Source organism: Jaculus jaculus, chromosome 5 (assembly GCF_020740685.1).
Source record: "Jaculus jaculus isolate mJacJac1 chromosome 5, mJacJac1.mat.Y.cur, whole genome shotgun sequence".
Classification (NCBI taxonomy): Eukaryota; Metazoa; Chordata; class Mammalia; order Rodentia; family Dipodidae; genus Jaculus; species Jaculus jaculus.
In genome coordinates this window covers 148202241-148222734 of record NC_059106.1, presented here as the reverse complement: position 1 = coordinate 148222734, position 20494 = coordinate 148202241, and the positions used below count along the sequence as shown (strand labels likewise).

Below are 20494 nucleotides of genomic sequence, written 5' to 3'. Positions count from 1 at the left end.
GGATCGTATCTTACAAAAACTGTAGTACAGACTCCTTGAGATTGACCTCTGACCTTAGTAGACATGTCTTGGCATGTATGACCTCATATATATATACATACTATACATTTATATACCCACATGTGCAAATAAATAAAAAGGCTTAGGGACAAGGAGGGGCACCAGGGACCAGGGAGGGCACCAGCAAGGCTGAGAGCTAAACCTGACAGCAGGTATGTATCAAAGCAATGAATGTTATATAGAAAAGATTAGCAGTGTGAATCTTGACAAACTGATAAATGACTTCTCACAGATTGAAAGGAAAATTATAGAAATTAGTGGAAAAAAACAATCTACTGGATATTCAACTAGGAAAAAAGCTAATGGTTTATTAAAGTAATGCAAACAAAAGAGGTTTCAATTAAAGAAGAATGTGCTACTTTTGATAACATGATTAAAGGGCTACAACAGACCATTGGCTATCAGCACAATTTGAAAGATAAAAAACTGAAAAGAATTGCTGATCTTCTGAAAGAGAAGTTAAAGTGTCATGAAGAGGAATATAAGAGTAATATTGCCAAGCTTTTAAATGAAGTGAAAATCAAAGAGAAGAAATAAAATAAAAAATAGAAATAAGTAAACTTTGAGCCAAAGGAAGGGTAGGACTCCTTACAAAGTGCTCCCCCTAGACACAAAATGGCCTGGATATCCATGACCTCACAGTGCCTGACACTACCTACACAAGATCATCATAAGAGGAGGAAAACATCATGACATCAAAATAAAAGAGAGACTTGTTGAGATGGGGAGGGGATATGTTGGAGAATGGAGTTTCAAAGGGGAAAGTAGGGGGAGGGAGGGTATTACCATGGGATATTTTTTATAATCATGGAAGTTGTTGATAAAATTTTGAAAAAAAAAAAAAAAAAGAATCCCCAGCCCATTGAATGGTACTTTTTATATTTAAGTTGAATTAAAATGAAGAAAAACACAGAGAACTAATGGTAAAAAAAAGGAGATGGACATTTCATACTTAAATGCAAAGTTAAAAACTCAAGAAAAGGAAAATCAAATGAAATAATCAAACTATGACTAGAGTTTCATGCCAGGCTAGCAAAAGTGCAAACAAAAGCAAAATCATATCCGGATGCTACTGCGTTTGCCACAAAGCATCTAAAGATGGAAACTTCAACATCTTCTCGAAGGAAAAAGTAAGGAGACTGCAAATCTTCACAATGCCATTTACTCCTTAGACCAATGCCTTGCTGGTCTCAAAGGCTCTCAACTTAAACTTGGACGGTATTGAGTAGAGCAGTAAATCATTAGTCACAATTTAATTTTTTTTTAAAAGTTTTTTTTTGGTTCATTTTTTATTTATTTATTTGAGAGCAACAGACATAGAGAGAAAGACACATAGAGGGAAAGAGAGAGAATGGGCGCGCCAGGGCTTCCAGCCACTGCAAACGAACTCCAGACGCGTGCGCCCCCTTGTGCATCTGGCTAACATGGGACCTGGGGAACCGAGCCTCGAACCGGGGTCCTTAGGCTTCACAGGCAAGCGCTTAACCGCTAAGCCATCTCTCCAGCCCAACTTAATTTTTTTAAAAGCAATCAAAATCACTTGTATTTTAAATATAAGCATACTGCCTGAATAATAAAAAGGCACAGCTTTAAGGTTTTTAAATTGAGTTTATTTAAACAAATCCATATTATAGCCAGTTGTTTATTGCATTCCTGCTTAATGGTATTATCTACTGAAGAATTCAAGTTTACAACATTTAGTTTCCCTACTAAACAATCATTAGCTATGAAAATGCTTTCTTAGGCAGCTCTCAGGATGACAATATGGTTTTCCTCCGTTTATATCTTTCAAGACAGCCATTCACAGTTAAGAGTGATGCAAGGCTAGATAAAGAATACAAAACATAAAGGCTTTATGTATGATACTGAAAGTCAAGATATGAGTTTCAGATATAAAAAGATAAGTAGATATGTAAAAGCATATATACAAATTATACTTTTCATAAAATATGTGTTAAATATTTATATATCTTAAAAACAATTTTTTTCAAGGTGAATAATAAAAATGTAAGATTCAAAAGATAAAGATTATATTGTTTTGAGAGATAAGTAAAGAGCCAGAAAAAAATTAAAAATATACTTTAACATCATGTAAATTTGTATGATGTTGTGTACTTAAATTTTATGATATTTGCACTTCTTCATGAAATCAATGAGATACCTCGTGTTTCATTCTCAGCCTGGATGTAAATTTGGGAAGTTTAATTTATCATATATTCACTGAATTCTACTTCTAATTTCAAGCGCACGATTTCTTCTGCAGTAGTAAATGTTAATGTGGTTGAGAGTGAATCAAAATCTTACCTCACAAAGAGTAGAATTGTGTACACTGAGATAGATTGTGATTCAGCTGGGTGAAAGTCTTTTGAATTAAATATTTCAATATGGACTTCTGGTTAAGATGTCGGCATAGGTACCACGCCAAAGCAGCCTGGGGGGGGAAAAAGACCAAAAAACCTCAGCAAAATACACACTTTTACTAAAAAGTGAGGTGTATAGGAAACTGAAGTGGCAACGGAGAAGTAGGAGAGATCCAGAGCCCTCACAGGCGGCAAAAGCGGCCCGGCAGCTCCGCCAACCACGGCGGCGGCGGGGCGCACCAGAAAGCGGCCAGGCTTGGCTCCAGCCACAGGAAAAGCCAGGTGCAGGAGCTTTCTCTCACACCGCGCTCTCCGCAACTCAGGAAACATGAGGGGAGAGTGGCAGTGAGCAACGGAGGAGCAGACCGTGAGGTAGTAGAACACGTGGAGCAGCAAGAGAACCAGAGCAGCTGCAGCTCCCTCCCCTCCCCCACCGCCTGAGCCCGGCTCCAGCGAACAGAGCAGCATCCCGGGACCCAGCCACGCCAACTTGAGCCAACAGCGGGACCCAAGCAGGAGCAGAGTTCGGCAGCAACATCAGCAGCTCCGGAACCGGTACCAGCGGCCCCAGCAGCAGCAGACCCAGGAGCGGCAACAACAGCAGACCCAGAAGCAGCAGCAGTTCCAGCAGTGGGGGTGCTGATCTGCAGGGCCACAGTTGCCAGGCTTGGTTTGCCCCACAGGAAAAGCCAGTGCCCAGCTCCGGAAATCAGAACAGCAGCCCGACGACCCAGGCAGCAACTTGACTGAGACCAAACTCATGCAAGGTAACTGGGTTAGCACCAGGGAAGGGTCTCACTTGGTCGCAAGCTGACTGGGATCCCTCAACAGACCAGAAATCTTGATCTCTATGTTGATAAGAGGATCTGGTTGTTATAATAACTACTCTGGAATACATACTTGGGGCTGTTTTTGACTGAATGGGTACAGTGTTTCGTTAACTTTTAGAATCTACCTGTGTTCTATTCCACTCAGCCTACTTGAATACTCCCATAGCAGGGAAACTCAACCCCTAGGAGCACCTTTGTAGACACTCCAAAGTCTTAAGAGCCACACCTAACACCTTAAGCTCCTACCCTGAAAATATATAACATCAAATCAATTGATACAGCTAAGAATACCCAGCTAGCTAGAAAATCCAAGCAGCAACTTAACCCAAGATGCAAAAATATATACATTATAACACAAGAAACACTAAAAAGCAAGACAATATAAATCCACCAAAAAGTATTAATGAATTAGAAATGACCTCCAGTGAGAACGAGTTAGAGAAAATGTCTGAGAAAGATTTCAAAAGAATGATTGTAAATATGTTCAAAGAAGTCAGAGAACAAATCAAAGGAGTCAAAGAGGAACTTAAAGAGGAAATCAAAGGAATCAAAGAAGATACAGGACACCAATTTCATGAAATAAAGAAGGCAATACAAGACATAAATAAGGAAATAGAAATAATAAAGAAAAACCAGTCAGAATTACTAGCAATGAAGAACACAGTTAATGAAATAAAAAACCCTGTAGAAAATCTCACCAGTAGAATGGAGGAAGGAGAGGACAGAATATCTAAGCTAGAAGACCAGGTGGCAGATCTAATACAGGCCAACAAAGAGAAAGACAAACTTATAGAAAAGTATGAGTGGGAATTTCAAGATATTGAGGGCACTATGAAAAGATCAAATATTAGAATTCAGGGCATAGTAGAAGGAGAAGAATTTCACTCAAAAGGCATAGTAGGTGTCTTCAACAAAATCATAGAAGAAAATTTCCCCCAAATTGGGAAAGAGGTCCCAAAACAGATACAGGAAGCCTTTAGAACCCCAGCCAGACAAAACCTGGAAAGAACCTCTCCTCGCCATATTATAATCAAAGTTCCAAACACACACACCAAAGAAAAAATATTGAAAGCAGTTAGAGAGGAAAATCAAGTTACGTACAAAAGTAAGTCCATCAGGATTACAGCAGATTATTCAACACAAACTTTTAAAGCCAGAAGGGCTTGGGGTGATATATTCCAAGTTCTGAAAGATAACAACTGTCAACCAAGGTTACTTTATCCTGCAAAGTTATCCATTCAAATAGACGGAGAAATAAGGACATTCCAAGACAAAAGCAGGTTAAAGGAGTATTTGAAGACAAAACCAGCTCTACAGAAAATACTTGATAGAATCCTCCATGCTGAAGAAAAGGAAAAGCACACACATAAGGAACCTAGAAAAAACAAGCAATACTCAAATACTAGTTAACAGAAGAGAGCACAGGTAGAACCAGAACCACAAAAAAAACAATAATAATAATAATAATAATAATAATAATGGCAAACATAAATACACACCTTTCAATAATATCTCTTAATATCAACGGCCTCAATGCCCCAACAAAAAGACATAGATTCACAGACTGGGTTACAAAGCAGGATCCCACAATTTGTTGTCTCCAAGAAACTCACCTTTCTACAAAGGATAGACATTACCTTAGAGTGAATGGTGGGAAGACGGTGTTTCAAGGAAATGGGCCTAGAAAACAAGCAGGGGTTGCTATCCTAATATCGGACAGGGTAGACTTTAGTCCACTGTTAGTCAAGAAAGATAAGGAAGGTCACTTTAAATTGATTAAGGGCATGCTCCAACAGGAGGACATTACAATCCTAAACATATATACACCTAACATGGGGGCTCCCAAATTCATCACAGATAACACAAAACACAGTGGTGGTGGGTGACTTTAACACCCCACTCTCATCAATTGACAGGTCATCCCAGGAAAGAATAAACAGAGAGGCATCTGGACTAAATGAGGTCATAGAAGGAATGGACTTAACAGATATATACAGGACATTTCATCCAAAGGCTGCAGAATATGCATTCTTTTCAGCAGCACATGGAATATTCTCTAAAATAGACCATATATTAGGACACAAAGCAAATCTTAACAAATTCAGGAAAATTGAAATAATTCCTTGCATTCTATCTGACCACAATGGAATTAAACTACAAATCAGTAGCAAGAAAGGCTATAGAGCATACACAAAATCATGGAAACTAAACAATACACTACTAAATGATGAATGGGTCAATGAAGAAATCAAAAAGGAAATAAAAAAAAATTATAGAGTCAAATGATAATGAGAACACAACATACCAAAATCTCTGGGACACAATGAAGGCAGTTCTAAGAGGTAAATTTATAGCCTTAAGTGCCTATATTAAGAAATTAGAAAGGTTGCAAGTAAACGACCTAATGCTTTGCCTTAAAGCCTTGGAAAAAGAAGAACAAGGCAAACCAAAAATCAGTAGATGGGAAGAAATAATAAAGATTAGGGCAGAAATTAATGAAATAGAAACAAAAAGAACAATCCAAAGAATTAATGAAACCAAGAGTTGGTTCTTTGAAAGGATAAACAAGATTGATAAACCCTTAGCAAATCTGACCAAAAGAAAGAGAGAAGAGACACAAATTAATAAAATCAGAGATGAACAAGGTAACATCACAACAGATTCCAGAGAAATTCAAAAAATCATAGGGACATACTATAAAAGCATATACTCCACAAAGTATGAAAATCTGAAAGAAATGGATGATTTCCTTGATCTATATGACCTACCTAAATTAAATCAAAATGAGATTAATCACTTAAATAGACCTGTAACAAACATGGAGATCCGAACAGTTATCAATAATCTCCCAACTAAAAAAAGCCCAAGCCCAGATGGATTCACTGCTGAATTTTACCAGACTTTTAAGGAAGAGCTAACACCATTGCTTCTTAAGCTTTTCCAGGAAATAGAAAAAGAAGGAATTCTACCAAACTCCTTCTATGAGGCCAGCATCACCCTGATACCAAAACCAGGCAAAGATAGAACAAAAAAAAAGAAAATTACAGACCAATCTCCCTCATGAACATAGATGAAAAAATTCTCAGCAAAATATTGGCAAACAGAATATAAGAATATATCAAAAAGATCATTCACCCTGACCAAGTAGGCTTTATCCCAGAGATGCAGGGATGGTTCAACATACGCAAATGTATAAATGTAATACATTACATAAACGGGTTGAAGGACAAAAATCACATGATCATCTCATTAGATGCAGAGAAAGCATTTGACAAAATCCAACATCCCTTCATGATAAAAGTCCTACAGAGACTGGGAATAGAAGGAACATATCTCAATATAATAAAAGCTATTTATGACAAGCCTACAGCCAACATATTACTAAATGGGGAAAAACTGGAAGCTTTTCCACTAAAATCAGTAACAAGACAAGGGTGTCCACTGTCCCCACTTTTATTTAATATAGTTTTCAAGTCTTAGCCATAGCAATAAGGCTAGAGACACACATAAAAGGGATACAAATTGGCAAGGAAGAAATCAAGTTATCATTATTTGCAGATGACATGATTCTATACATAAAGGACCCTAAAGACTCTACTAGCAAGCTGTTAGAGCTGATCAAAACCTACAGCAATGTAGCAGGATACAAAATAAATACACAGAAATCAGTAGCCTTCATATATGCTAACAACAAACACACAGAGGATGAAATCAGAGAATCACTCCCATTCACAATTGCATCAAAAAAAAAAATAAAATACCTTGGAATAAACCTAACCAAGGAAGTAAAGAATCTATACAATGAGAACTTTAAAACACTCAAGCGAGAAATTGCAGAAGACACTAGAAAGTGGAGAAACATCCCTTGTTCCTGGATTGGAAGAATCAATATCGTGAAAATGGCAATCTTACCTAAAGCAATCTACACATTTAATGCAATCCCTATCAAAATTCCAAAGGCTTTCTTCATGGAAATAGAAAAAACAATCGAAAAATTCATTTGGAATCACAAAAAAACTTGAATATCTAAAATAATACTGAGCAACAAAAATGAGGCTGGTGGTATCACCATACCTGATTTTAACCTATACTACAGAGGTATAGTAACAAAAACAAACATGTAGATCAGTGGAACAGAATAGAGGACCCAGATGTAAGCCCGAGTAGGTATAGCCACCTGATGTTCGATAAAAATGCCAAAAATACTCATTGGAGAAGAGACAGCCTCTTCAGCAAATGGTGTTTTGAAAACTGGATATATATCTGCAGAAGGATGAAAATAGATTCTTCTCTCTCGCCATGCACAAGAATTAAGTCCAAATGGATTAAAGACCTTAACATCAGACCTGAAAACTCTGAAACTGCTAGAGGAAAAAGTAGGGGAAACCCTTCAACATATTGGTCTTGGCAAAGACTTTCTGAATACAACCCCAATTGCTCAGGCAATAAAACCACAGATTAATCACTGGCATTTCATGAAATTACAAAGATTTTGCACTGCAAAGGACACAGTGAAAAAAGCAAAGAGGCAACCTACAGAATGGGAAAAAATCTTCGCCGGCTATATATCTGATAGAAGATTAATATCTAGGATATACAAAGAACTCAAAAAGTTAAATAATAAGGAATCAAACAAGCCAATCAAAAAATGGGCTATGGAGCTAAATAGAGAGTTCTCAAAGGAAGAAATGCGAATGGCATATAAGCATCTAAAAAAATGTTTTACGTCACTAGTCATGAGGGAAATGCAGATTAAAACTACATTGAGATTCCATCTCACTCCTGTCAGATTGGCCACCATCATGAAAACAAATGATCATAAATGCTGGTGGGGATGTGGAAAAAAAGGAACCCTTTTACACTGCTGGCGGGAATGCAATCTCATCCAGCCATTGTGGAAAACAGTGTGGAGGTTCCTAAAACAGCTAAAGATTGATCTACCATATGACCCAGCTATAGCACTCCTAGGCATATATCCAAAGGACTCATCTCATTTCCTTAGAAGTACATGCTCAACCATGTTTATTGCTGCTGAATTTATAATAGCTGGGAAATGGAACCAGCCTAGATGTCCCTCAACAGATGTGTGGATAATGAAGATGTGGCACATTTATACAATGGTTTCTACTCAGCGGTAAAGAAAAATGAAGTTATGAAATTTGCAGAAAAATGGATGGACCTGGAAAGTATTATACTAAGTCAGGTAACCCAGGCCCAGAAAGCCAAGCGCCACATGTTCTCTCTCATATGTGGATCCTAGCTACAGATGACTGGGCTTCTGTGTGAGAATGAAAATACTTAGTAGCAGAGGCCAGTAAGGTAAAAAGGAGACATAAAGGGTAGAGAAAGGAAGGGAGGAGGATACTTAATAGGTTGATATTGTATATATGTAATTGCAATGATTGCAATGGGGAGGTAATATGATGGAGAATGGAATTTCAAATGGGATAGTGTGGGGGTGGGGAGGGAGGGAATTACTATGGGATACATTTTATAATCATGGAAAATGTTAATAAAAATTTAAAAAAATATATATTTCAATATGGAAAAAATTAAATACTAGAAAAGACATGGATTTTCTAAAATAGTTTATTGACAATTTTCATATATTTTCCAACTCAAATTTCTTTTTTTAATTTTTGTATTTATTTATTAGAGACAGTGAAAATGAAAGAGAGAGAGAGAGAGAGAGAGAGAGAGAGAGGAGAGAGAGAGGGAATAGGCATGCTAGGACCTGTAGCCATTACAAATGCACTAGAAACACCTGTGCCACCTTGTGTGCAGCTGGCTTACCTGAGACCTGGAGAATTGAACTTGTATCCTTAAGCTTCTCAGACATGTGTCTTAACCACTAGGCTATCTCTCCAGAACCAACTAAATTTCTTTATTAGTAAAGTGGAGTACTATACTACCAAATCTAAAGTTATGAAATCAGTTTATAAAGTATAATTAATTGTGAACTTTAGAAGATATTTCAAATGACACTATAGTACCTTAAGGGTACTAAACATTTCATATAAAGAAATGATGAATGCCATAAATTTTTGTAATCAACTTCATATTGCTTGGATAAACATCTAAACTCAGTACAGTTTAGGGGAGTAAGGGGGTTATTTCAAGTTTACAGATCCAGGGAGAAGTTCCATCAGTGTGGAAGAAAAGGCTTCCATGCATCCAAACAGAGAAAAACCACCAAATAATTTATAAAAACTTAAAGCAGCAATCATCAAGGGCCAACAGGTAGCAGGGACATGGCCAGAGCACTGCATAATTTGCTGCATGTATTTGAGCTGAAAATGAGTTCTGCCCCAAACACACCAAAGAGATGGACCCCAGGATCCGCACCCAGATTTCAGCCAGGTGGCAGGAGACCCAAGTTACAAGCTTAATAAAACACATAAGTTTATGGGGGAACATACATTCAAACTACCACATGCCTGTAATCCCACAACTCAGTAGGGCCAATCAGGAAGTTTTCAGTAAGTTCAAAGCCAATCAGTTGTACATAGCATGAACCTGTCCCAAACATGCCAAACATAAAACAAAATCAACAACAACAATCCTACTAAGAGTTTGCCTGTCTGGTGTACAACTTTATGATTGAATAATAAAGGAAATAAGGGCTGGAGAGAAGGTTTAGTAGTTACAACACTTGCCAGCAAAGCCAAAGGACTCAGGTTTGAGTCCACAGTACCCATGTGTGGTGGTTTGATTCAGGTGTTCCCCAATAAACTTAGTTGTCCTGAATGCTAGGTTCCCCAGCTGATAGAGATTTGGAAATTAACTCCTTCTGGAGGCAGTGTATTGTTGGGGGTGGGCTTATGGGTGTTATAGCCAGTTTCCCCAAGCCAGTATTTGGCACATTCTCCTGTTGCTATGGTCCACACCCTCTGCTCATGCCACCATTTTCTCCTTCCATCATGGAGCTTCCCCTTGGGCCTGTAAGCCAAAATAAACCTGCTTTTCCTCTTAGTTGGGTGATTTCTACCAGCAATGAGAACCCGACTGCAACACCATGTAAAGCTGCATGCACAAGGTAGCATGTGCCTGGAGTTCGTTTTCAGTGGCTAAAGGCCCTGGCATGCTAATTCTCTCTCTTCCCCCCATCTTGCTCTTTCTTTCTCCCAAATAAATAAATAAATAAATAAAATATTTTTAGAAGGAAATAAAATTCATATTTATTATTAAGGATGCTTATCTTATAATTCAAAAAAGGAAAATAATGTAAATATTTCAAAATCTGATACAAAATTTATCTAGTCATAATATGACATGAAAAAATTGGCAGCAGTTAGCTATATTCATTTCTAATGCATCTAACACAAGAAAAATGCCTGGCTCATAGCATTCAGAAATATATTTACCAACCCTTTCAGAGAAATGAAATACTTACATTAGAGGTAGGAATATATAAATGTCTTCTCATCTTATGAATTTATCTTTTACTCTCACTTTGAAGTGAAAGTGCAGACAACTTCCTCACATTTGAGAAGGTTCTTCATAATCTATTATTTTATGGAGATCATTGCTAACCTTGTTACTTTGTGCTTTCTCCTTATCCATTACCTACCTATAAGGAAGGAAGAGAATTTCCTAGGACATTGGTTTGGCTAGACATAATAGATATAGATTAACACTATTTGGTTTGCCGTTGGAGGAGGAGAAGAATTGGGGCAGAATAGAAGTTTCGAAGGTATAGTTATTTAATTAAAAAATTTGGGGAGAAGGTCCCATCAAGCTTGAAAATTTGAATGTGGATGCCCACACAAATGCTGGCTGTGATGGTGCATGCCTATAATCTCAGAGTTTCTGAAGTGGAAACAAGTGGTACCTCCAGCAAGTTGGTTCGAGGTCTGAGATCAGTGAAAGACTGTGTCAATATCAATGAAGCGATGTACAAAGAAACCCGTTGTTGACCTCCGGGCTTCACATGTTCATGCACACATGCAATGAGCACTGGCACACAAGTATGCCTACACTCATATGAACATATATAAACACATTCATACACAACACACACATCTACATGCAAAGAGAAATAAAATGAATAGAGCTTATTATTTAAAGTAAATAAAATTAGTTACTGAAAAGATCTATCAATATTTGAGTGCATTAATTTACCATAAAATGTTTTTAATGGAGGGGCTTATTTTGAATATTTTATTTATTTATTCATTTGACAGAGAAAGAGGGGGAGAGAGAAGAAGAGGGAGGTAGGGAGAGAATGGGCACACTAGGGCCTCTAGCCACTGCAAACAAACTCCAGATGCATGTGTCCCTTGTGTGTCTGGCTAACATGGGTCCTGGGAATCGAACCTGGGTCTTTTGGCTTTGTAAGCAAACGTCTTAACCACTAAGCCATCCCGCCAGCACAACATTATTTTTGTTTGTTTTTTTTCAAGTTAGGATTTCACTCTAGCTCAGGCTGACCTAGAATTTACTATGTCTTCTCAGGGTGGCTTCAAACTCATGGTGATCCCCCTGCCTCTGCCTTCTGAGTGCTGGGATTGAAGGCATGCGTCACTATGCCCGGCTTAAGCCATAAAATTTTAATAATAAGAAAAGCAAAAGTCTTGGGGCCTTAGGATATAGTTCAATAGAAAAATTCTTGCCTAGCATACCCAAGGCCATAGGTTCTATCTGCATTTACCACAGAAAGAACAATAGAGCCTGTAGTGAACACAGGTTTTACAATAATCTAGAAGCAAAATCACATGATTCTGTGTCTAACTAGAAATGAAATCATTCAGTGTTCTAGATATCCTTTATTCAGAAGAAGTCCCTGTGAACCAATAGGATTGAGTGTCAGATACTGCAGTAGGCTTAGCATCTAATTTCTTAATCATTTTCTCTTAAATATATTCATAGCCTTTTTGATTACCAATATAGCACAAGCTGTTATCATTGTTGAATGTGGTGCTTCTTTGTGAGATTTGGTGTCTGTGTTATGCTTTGTTTTGTTTGCAGTGCTTGTGATCAAACTGGGGGACTTGTGCATGTCAGGCAAGTGTCCTGCCACTGAGCTACATTCTTTAGTTTTCTTTTCTTTGAGTCTTTTGTTTTCTTCATTAGGGAAATGTTTTGAATAAAGTGTGTTTCACAAGAATGTGTGAAGCTCATAGTGTTTGGTGCTCAGTGAGTAATCAGTGAGATCCATTTCCTCTTCCTTTTCTTTTCTGTATATGAAAAATCTTTAATTACAATCACATAGATATCATAAGTTAAACATGTCATCTCTTGAATTTTGGTTTATACTTTCCAAATGAAATAAAATTATAGATTAGAATATACCATAAATTGAGGATCTGCAAATGTTTACTGTTAGTAGTCAGCAGAGGCAGCATGTGTGAAATAAATGTAGAGGAAATGAATGCATAAACATATGTCTGAGTAAAGTACATATGCAAAACTTACTGAAATGTGTGCATGAATAGCCTCAGATTCTGAATGTTAATTCATACAATAAGGAACAATTATCCACTTGAAGAAACATATTTGACTGTAGATCAAATAAATGACCAGCCCAAGGAAACAGAAAACAATTATCTTAAAAGGATGATTCAGTAGAACTGACATCACCCATCTGATTTCAAATGCTTCAATGCACCACGGCACACACAGAAGGGCAACTCTTGTGATTACTTATTTAAAAGGTCCTCTGTTTTTTTTCCTACATTTTTATTATGGAATGCTAGTAAATGTAAAAGCATCTCATGTTGATAAATGCTATAGGCATGACTGGTAAGCCAATGATCAGATCATATTTTCTATCCTTAATTAACACTGAGACTGCAATCATCAGATGAGATAACGTGGGAGAAATGAATAATTAAAGTTTTGTTTTAATGACTCTTTGAGGTTTCACTGTGCAGATGCATCATCCTTGTAAAGCTCATATTGAATGAAATGATCTACTACTTTGTTATTTCAAAAAAAAAAAAAAAGATGTAGAGAGTATAATTTTAGGAAGATAAGCCACACTTTCTAATCCTACTGATAGTTTATGTGATGGAATAAACCCAATGAAATCACATAATAGAGTCTAATAATATACACAATTAACTATATTATTTCATGCCCTTTGTGTTTCATGAGTTGCTAATTTATCAATGGAATGATATAAATTTGTGCAGCTTTAACTCTTCCAGTTTTTATTTTGCCTATGTTCAGCTGCAGACAGTGGCTGAGCCATAACTCACCTGCTTGATACCAGGACATAGGTAGAGATGTAGTTGCTGACAGAATTGTTCTGTGGTCATTGACTTTATTAAGATTTACAGAATTTATCTACACAGATAGGTTTATATTTAAAAGTGTTTCAGAATCTGTTCATGTGAAAGACAAAATTTTATTCCAGAAACTTGTGATACCTCTGTTGAGATTAATTACAAAGGATATATGTAAGATGCTGGAGGTATTTATATCATAGCATTCCTTGTTAACACATGAGGAGAGAGTATCAATCTTCATTCTTCCCACAGGATTACTAACCATCCATGTCCTCCACACTTCCAAGATGGCACTCTGAGGACTGCTGACATTTCCAAGTCCTGGAGGCTGCAGTCAAGGAAAACAGATACATACAATGTGATCTACAAAGAAAGGAGGTAGGTTCAGCATTTTGGGGCGTTCTCAAACTTCTCAAAATTCTTGCCACATGTTTTCCTGTCACTGATGTCCAAAAACAGAATGATCTCAGCATTTTCCAAAGTCTTTTCTGCTGACATTACTCCACTGAAGACGAGCCATGCATAATAGTTTTCAGAGAGTCCACTTTCCTGTCACGTGCAAGCTGTACACCTGAAGAAGATTTCCTTTTTACTTTTTTTTTTAGCATTTTCTATGGGAACTATTGAACATGGCTGAATATGTCTAGCAAAATGTATTTTTTTAAATGAGTTTCATTATAATTAAACATGTACAGATATGTAGGCATGAGTTTTGGTGTGCTTTGTACAAAACCAGGAAGTGTTAGGTAGTTCTCCAAAAGGATAAAGTGATGACCTGAAAACATTAAAAAAATACTCAACAGGGCCATTTATAACAGAAGTTTACTTGGTGCAACATTAGTGAATTTTATATATATATATATACACACACACACACACACACACACACACATACATACATACATACATACATATGTATGTATAATTCTATTGTTTAATTTGTAACTATAATGTTAATGTTTAAGTTTCTATGACATAAATTAAGAAAATATATCTGGGCTGGAGAGGTGGGTTAGCTGTTAAGGTACTAGCCTATGGAGTTCATTGTATTAAAAGCTATATGAACAATAGTTTTATTTAATTATTTATTTGAGAGCGAGAGAGAGAGAGTTAGAGAGAGTGAATGAATGGGCATGCCATGGCCTCTAGTCACTGTAAACAAACTCCAGACACGTGTGCCACCTGTGCATCTGGCTTTATATGGGTACTGGGAAATTGAACCTGGGTCCTTACACTTTGCAGATAAGCACCTTAACCACTAAGCCCTCTCTCCAACCCAAATGTTTTATTATTTTTTTAAGTAAATTAGTCTGATTAGAGAAAGTCATGATTCTTTTCAGGAAAATACTATGCATTATGTACCCTTTCATGAATGCTACCTACAGCATCAGAGACTAAAAGCTTAAGATCACTTAAATGGCTGGTGATGATTTTCCCCCAGTGTAGCAGTGGAGAGCTTATACAGTGAAGGGAACATTAAGGTATTTTGATCTTTAAGTATCAGCATTTTTATCAATTTTTATTCTACAAAGTTAAAATCTCATAAAAAGAAATTCATCTAGTTTTTAAACCACACTCTTAAATCTGCTCTAGTAGTCTCTAATGATGATTTCTTGGGATATTCATGCTTTAAGTATCCCCTGCATTTACTAATTCCAATAATTCACTTAAAGTTATTGTTCATGTTCACTTTTGAAATTCTATTCAATTCATAAAGAATAAAACCTCTAAAACATAATGGTCTGGCCACATTTAATCCACTGCACACAATATGAATCATTTATTCTAATATTTTTATAAGTTTTTTTAAATAAGGTACAGCTTATATTTCTTACTCTGTCATTGATAAATGGCTATATGAACAAAGGGTGGCCCCAGTAATTCATGTAGCTATTCATGTAGTTATGAAGCATTCTTCATACCTTGGGTGATGGATTTCTTTTATTCCTTTTCTCATTTCTCTTATAAGTAGTTCTCAAATTATATTTAAACAATGTATGTATCAAAATCTTGCAAAATTATTTCCTAAATTTTTAAAGTAGATGAAAGATTTTATTAAACTTTATTTTGTTTCTTACATTTGCTAATTTACAAATGCAAACAGAGAATTATTGCAGCATTTATTTCCCATTAATTCTGATTTTAGCTTAGTATCCACATTGTTGTGGCAAAGAAGGAAGTATTTCTAGGGATGAGAAAGTATAGTAATGGAAAATATGAATAGCCACTCTACCAAAAATAAAATAATTCCTACCAAAATCCATGTAATAACTATTACAGAACAAAATATGTACATTAATAAAAGGTTTAGACTTCAAAGTTTGTTTCAAAATAATTGCATAGATGTGAAATTGAAAATGTATATTTTAAATGCCCAAATAAATATTCAATCAGTTTACAAGTTAGTTTTGTGCTGGAGAGATGGCTCAGTGTTTAAGTTACTTGTCTACACAGCCTAACAACCCTGGTTTTCTTCCCTAGCACCCATGCAAATCCAGATGCATGACGATGCACACATCTGAAATTTATTTGCAGTGCCTAGAAGCCCTCTTTCTTTCTATCTTTCTTCTACCTCTATGTGCTTACAAATAAATACATAAAAATAATTTTAAAAGATGTCAATTATTTGAATATGTTAACTTCACTAATCAGTTTGTTTATTTAAAATATAAAAGCAAAATAATATATTATGGATTATTATTAAATCTGAATTTTAATGTCACTCATCCATACACAGAGAAATATGGACAGATATACTTGCATATTTTATTAATATTTATACCCACATAACTATGGTGATTAATGTATTCAATATGATATTAATATATAAATTTTATAGAACTTCTAACAAGTGAATCCTATGCAATAATAATATATAAACCAACAACTCAGATAATAGGAATGGATCTATGAAATTGTTCTCAACTTTTGAATTTGTATATGAGCAAAAATATAAATATCTGACAGTCAAACTCCTTATACATTGAGAAATACTCTACTAGGGGTTTAGCCGTCATTAGAAATAATTGCTATGCTTAAAATGAGTTAGCACAGATATCCAAGAAAGTGATGTATCTTTTACTTGCATTTTATTTATTTAATATGGTTGTAATACTGGGTATATAGATAATCAAGAGCTTGCTGCATTTTGGATGTCTTCAACAAAATTTAATGGTTAGATTACATTCTTAGAGATCACAGAAAGTTCTTAATATTTGAAGTATCTAGTTATAACACTTACAAAATCAAGGCTCTCTAGCCTACTAACCTCCATGTTGTCCATGCTTCTTCTTTCTCATTAGGTATGTCACTGAGAGCTACACATATGAAATCAGGGTAAATGTTATAAGGGTGAAGGGTAGGTCAAGTATTCAAGAGGCACATGCATAGTGGTAGCTCAAATACCATTATATTTACATCAAAAAGAAACATCAGGATGTGTGTGAACCTGCCCTTTGATGTAGTTGAGTCTCTCCATTGAACTGACACTACTACTAAAAATAAAAATATGGCTTACAACAGCAAAATGTACATTTATTATTTCTAAAGCATGTGCTTAAAAGTGTGTAAAATGAGTTCTGGTAAAGAGTACTAGATAGACACAGAGAACACTCAACTCCTTCCAAACCAGAGATCCAGAGTCACAGAGGCTCCCAAGACTTCTTCACTGAAGCAGATCTAAAACAAACCCAACATGGCCCAGTAAAATTCATGGAAGAGCGGGCGGAAAGAGTGTTACTGCCACAAGATGGGACATTATGCACAGAGACATTGCTTCTTCCCCATAATTGATGGCTACCCCCACAATGCATGACCCATGATCCCCAATTAAGAGGGTCCCTTTGGAGGGGGGAGGATAGGGAGGAGGCTAACGATGGTACCTACATGGCTGTTTACACACTGAGTACGTACAAAACTAATAAAGAAAAAAAGAGTCCTGGATATGCTATGATGAGGAAGTGCATTGCCTAAGTCTCCACTGTGACCAGTTACAGAGAATCCTGTCTGTTGTGAAGTAAGCAGTAGCTGGGGACCATCACAGCCTTCTTTTGGTAGCTCAGGTCATAGTCGGTATTTCCTTGTATGCTTATATCATTGACATTGTCCATGTCTTTGTAGCAATGAATCGCCCACTGCAGAAATACAATGGAAATAATAAGAAATGTGTTGGTTTAATCTATACTTTTAAGAAGCATGTCTTAAAACAAGAAAACAAATTGAAAAATCAAGTGAAATAAATGTCTAGTATAAGAGAGTCAATGGTTGAAACAGCTGCAGCAAATATGGTAATAAGACAGCATAATTGAAACAGATGTTTTAAAATGTGCAGTTTAAAATTGTATACAAACATTGGTGTAAAGTAAATTTTAAATAAAATTGAATGCATTGGCAGTCTAATTAAAGTTAAGAAGAAACAAAAAACAATTGTGATGAATATTAAATTTGAATGGCAGAAAATTGTTGGTTTAACATAAACAATAAAGCAGTACCAAGGGAAAATCATTCCTTATTTTAATTCTTAACAATCTGTGTTGCGGAGTGTGGTGTTAGACACCTATTACCCAGGTCTCAAGACAATGAGTCAGGAGAATGCAGAGATAGAAGCAGCCTTCAGTCTATAATGAGAGCCTTCTCAAACATAAACAAGGTCTCCATAAGCATTCTATGACATTTCACAATCAATAAATGTGTGAGAAATGCATCTTCTCATTATTAGAAAATATCTTTCAATATGCTACAAATCTCTAAGAAGTGTTTAATGTTTTTAATATCAAGGCATTTGAATATAAGTATTCAAATTTATCACATTTATTCAATCCTTATTGTATACCATAAGTTTTTAAAACTTAGAAAATATATAATCTCATTATATATTTATATGTTTCTTTTTATTATTTTATTTTTTGTGATGACATAAAGTATACAGATGGGCATATCAGATCCTTTTGCCAGTGGGGAAAACAAACAAACAAACAAACAAAAAACAGCTCCAGAGGCATGTGCCACTGGGCAACTGCCGGAGACGGCAAGCATGCCATTTCAGGATCATGAGGAATTGAGCGCTGAAGAGCTGCTTGACATAGTTCCAGCCCAGCTGTCTCTTCCTTGAAGTCCGATGTGGCCCCTCTATAGAAAATCTTTGGCTCTCTATGCTACAGAAATATGTGGTTTTCTGCATAATGTTTGTCTTTCTTGTCTTTCACTTGGTATCCCAAACTCTAAGTTTACTTTTCCAGTAAAAATTGGTGTCGATAAAGTGTTGGTCAATGTATCTGAAAGAGGCTCTGGCATAGAATTGGAAAAACAAGAAAATGGGTCAAAGATTATTGTTTTCCTTAAAGGCCTTAAAGAAAGTCAGGCATGGAGTACAGTAAACTTAGGAGGAAACAATGAACCTCCTGGAACAATGTAAACATTGTTATATGACTAATTTTTCTAAATGGTGGCAATTGCAATTGACTCTTTACCAGGAATCCTTACAGAAAAACAACCGAAGTCAGAAATAGTTCAATTGGGGGGACCAAAGTCTAAGTATTGGAGGGACATGAAAAGGAAAATTCAAAATAAATGATTGAAGGATAACTGGATCTACTGGATCAGTGATTAATGATGGGAAGCCCCATTTGCGGTTGTTTTGTCTCTCACCTTTAATAGAGTAATTGAAAGTAGAAGTCCAGGAAATCACAAGTGCTTGACCACACATACATGGGGAAAATGTGAAAAGTTAATCATTACAGGGGCCTGACGACTTTACTTGAGGCGAATAATTATGGGATTGTTTGATGATAAGGAATGACAAAAAGTTTCTATGAATTTTGTAAAATTGAACCTTTCTTTAAGTTTGTTCTTGCATGACGTGATCAGAAAATAAAAGACTGAGACTAAGAGCTGTGGCAGCAGAGCAGCAGAGAAATATAGAAACATGGAAGCATAGAAACAGGGAAAAACAGAAAACAGAAAAAAGACAAAAAAATAGAAAAAGAAAAAACAAGAAAAATAAATAAAAATAGAAAAATAAAAAAAAAATAGAAACAGAAAAGGAGGCAGAGAGAAAAAGATAGAAAAACTCAGCTGCCTTCAGCATTAGCCTGTCAGCTTGCACCAGAACTTGACTTCGAGTCGTTATTTCGCCGCTCCCTTCACACCTCTCTTCGGGGACCCTCCTTCAAGCCAGGGCTGGACCCCGGCAGGCAACTTTGTGCACTGGGCTTTATGTGAATACTATATATTCTGTATAGGCCATCAAGTATAGCACTAGCTCTATTAATAAATGATGTCATATTATAAAAAAGTAATTTTTTTCTGAGGCAGGCAAGCTTTCCACTGACCAAATGAGAAGAGACAGATGACTTAGAAAACACACATCTGTGATCAGAGCCCAAGGATTAGTTTGACCTCTACTACCGCAACTGAACCAGCTGCAAATGAATCATGGTCAAGGATTGAGGCAGATGTGCAATGAAGTTATCAAATTAATTACCTGTTCTTCTTCATAGTCATCTACTGTTTCTAGGCTACCCTTAGTAGGAATTTAAATAAGAAGCAGGTATATCTTCCAGAAATCATTGTTACCAATTATCCATTTTTGTTCATTCTAGGCTATTACACCTTGAAATGTAGTATTGCCTACAGCTTATCAGTGCATGATGTAGTCCTTACTCTTTTTCTTTACAAAACAGAATATTAACAAAGAATTCTGTTAGATGACCTGCAGGCTATAAAATTTGTTTGTAAGAATACTTTAGCTTTGATATTACCCTTCAAGCCACTGTTAAATGAGACTCTAGTAAGAATCTATACAAGTGGATATATGGACATGTATGTGTAAGAAACACACATGCAAATATATGTGTATTTTGTTTAACTAGTAGAGTTAAAAAGGAATCAAGCTGGGCCAGAGAGATGGTTTAGTGGTTAAGCGCTTGCCTGTGAAGCCTAAAGATCCCGGTTTGAGGCTTGATTCCCCAGGACTCACGTTAGCCAGATGCACAAGGGGGCGAACAAGTCTGGAGTT

General features: G+C 36.2%; 1 pseudogene; it reads left to right on the top strand.

Moving 5' to 3' along the window:
* The first annotated feature begins 214 nt into the window (after positions 1 to 214).
* Positions 215 to 1285, top strand: LOC123460618 (annotated as a pseudogene).
* The last annotated feature ends 19209 nt before the right edge of the window (positions 1286 to 20494 follow it).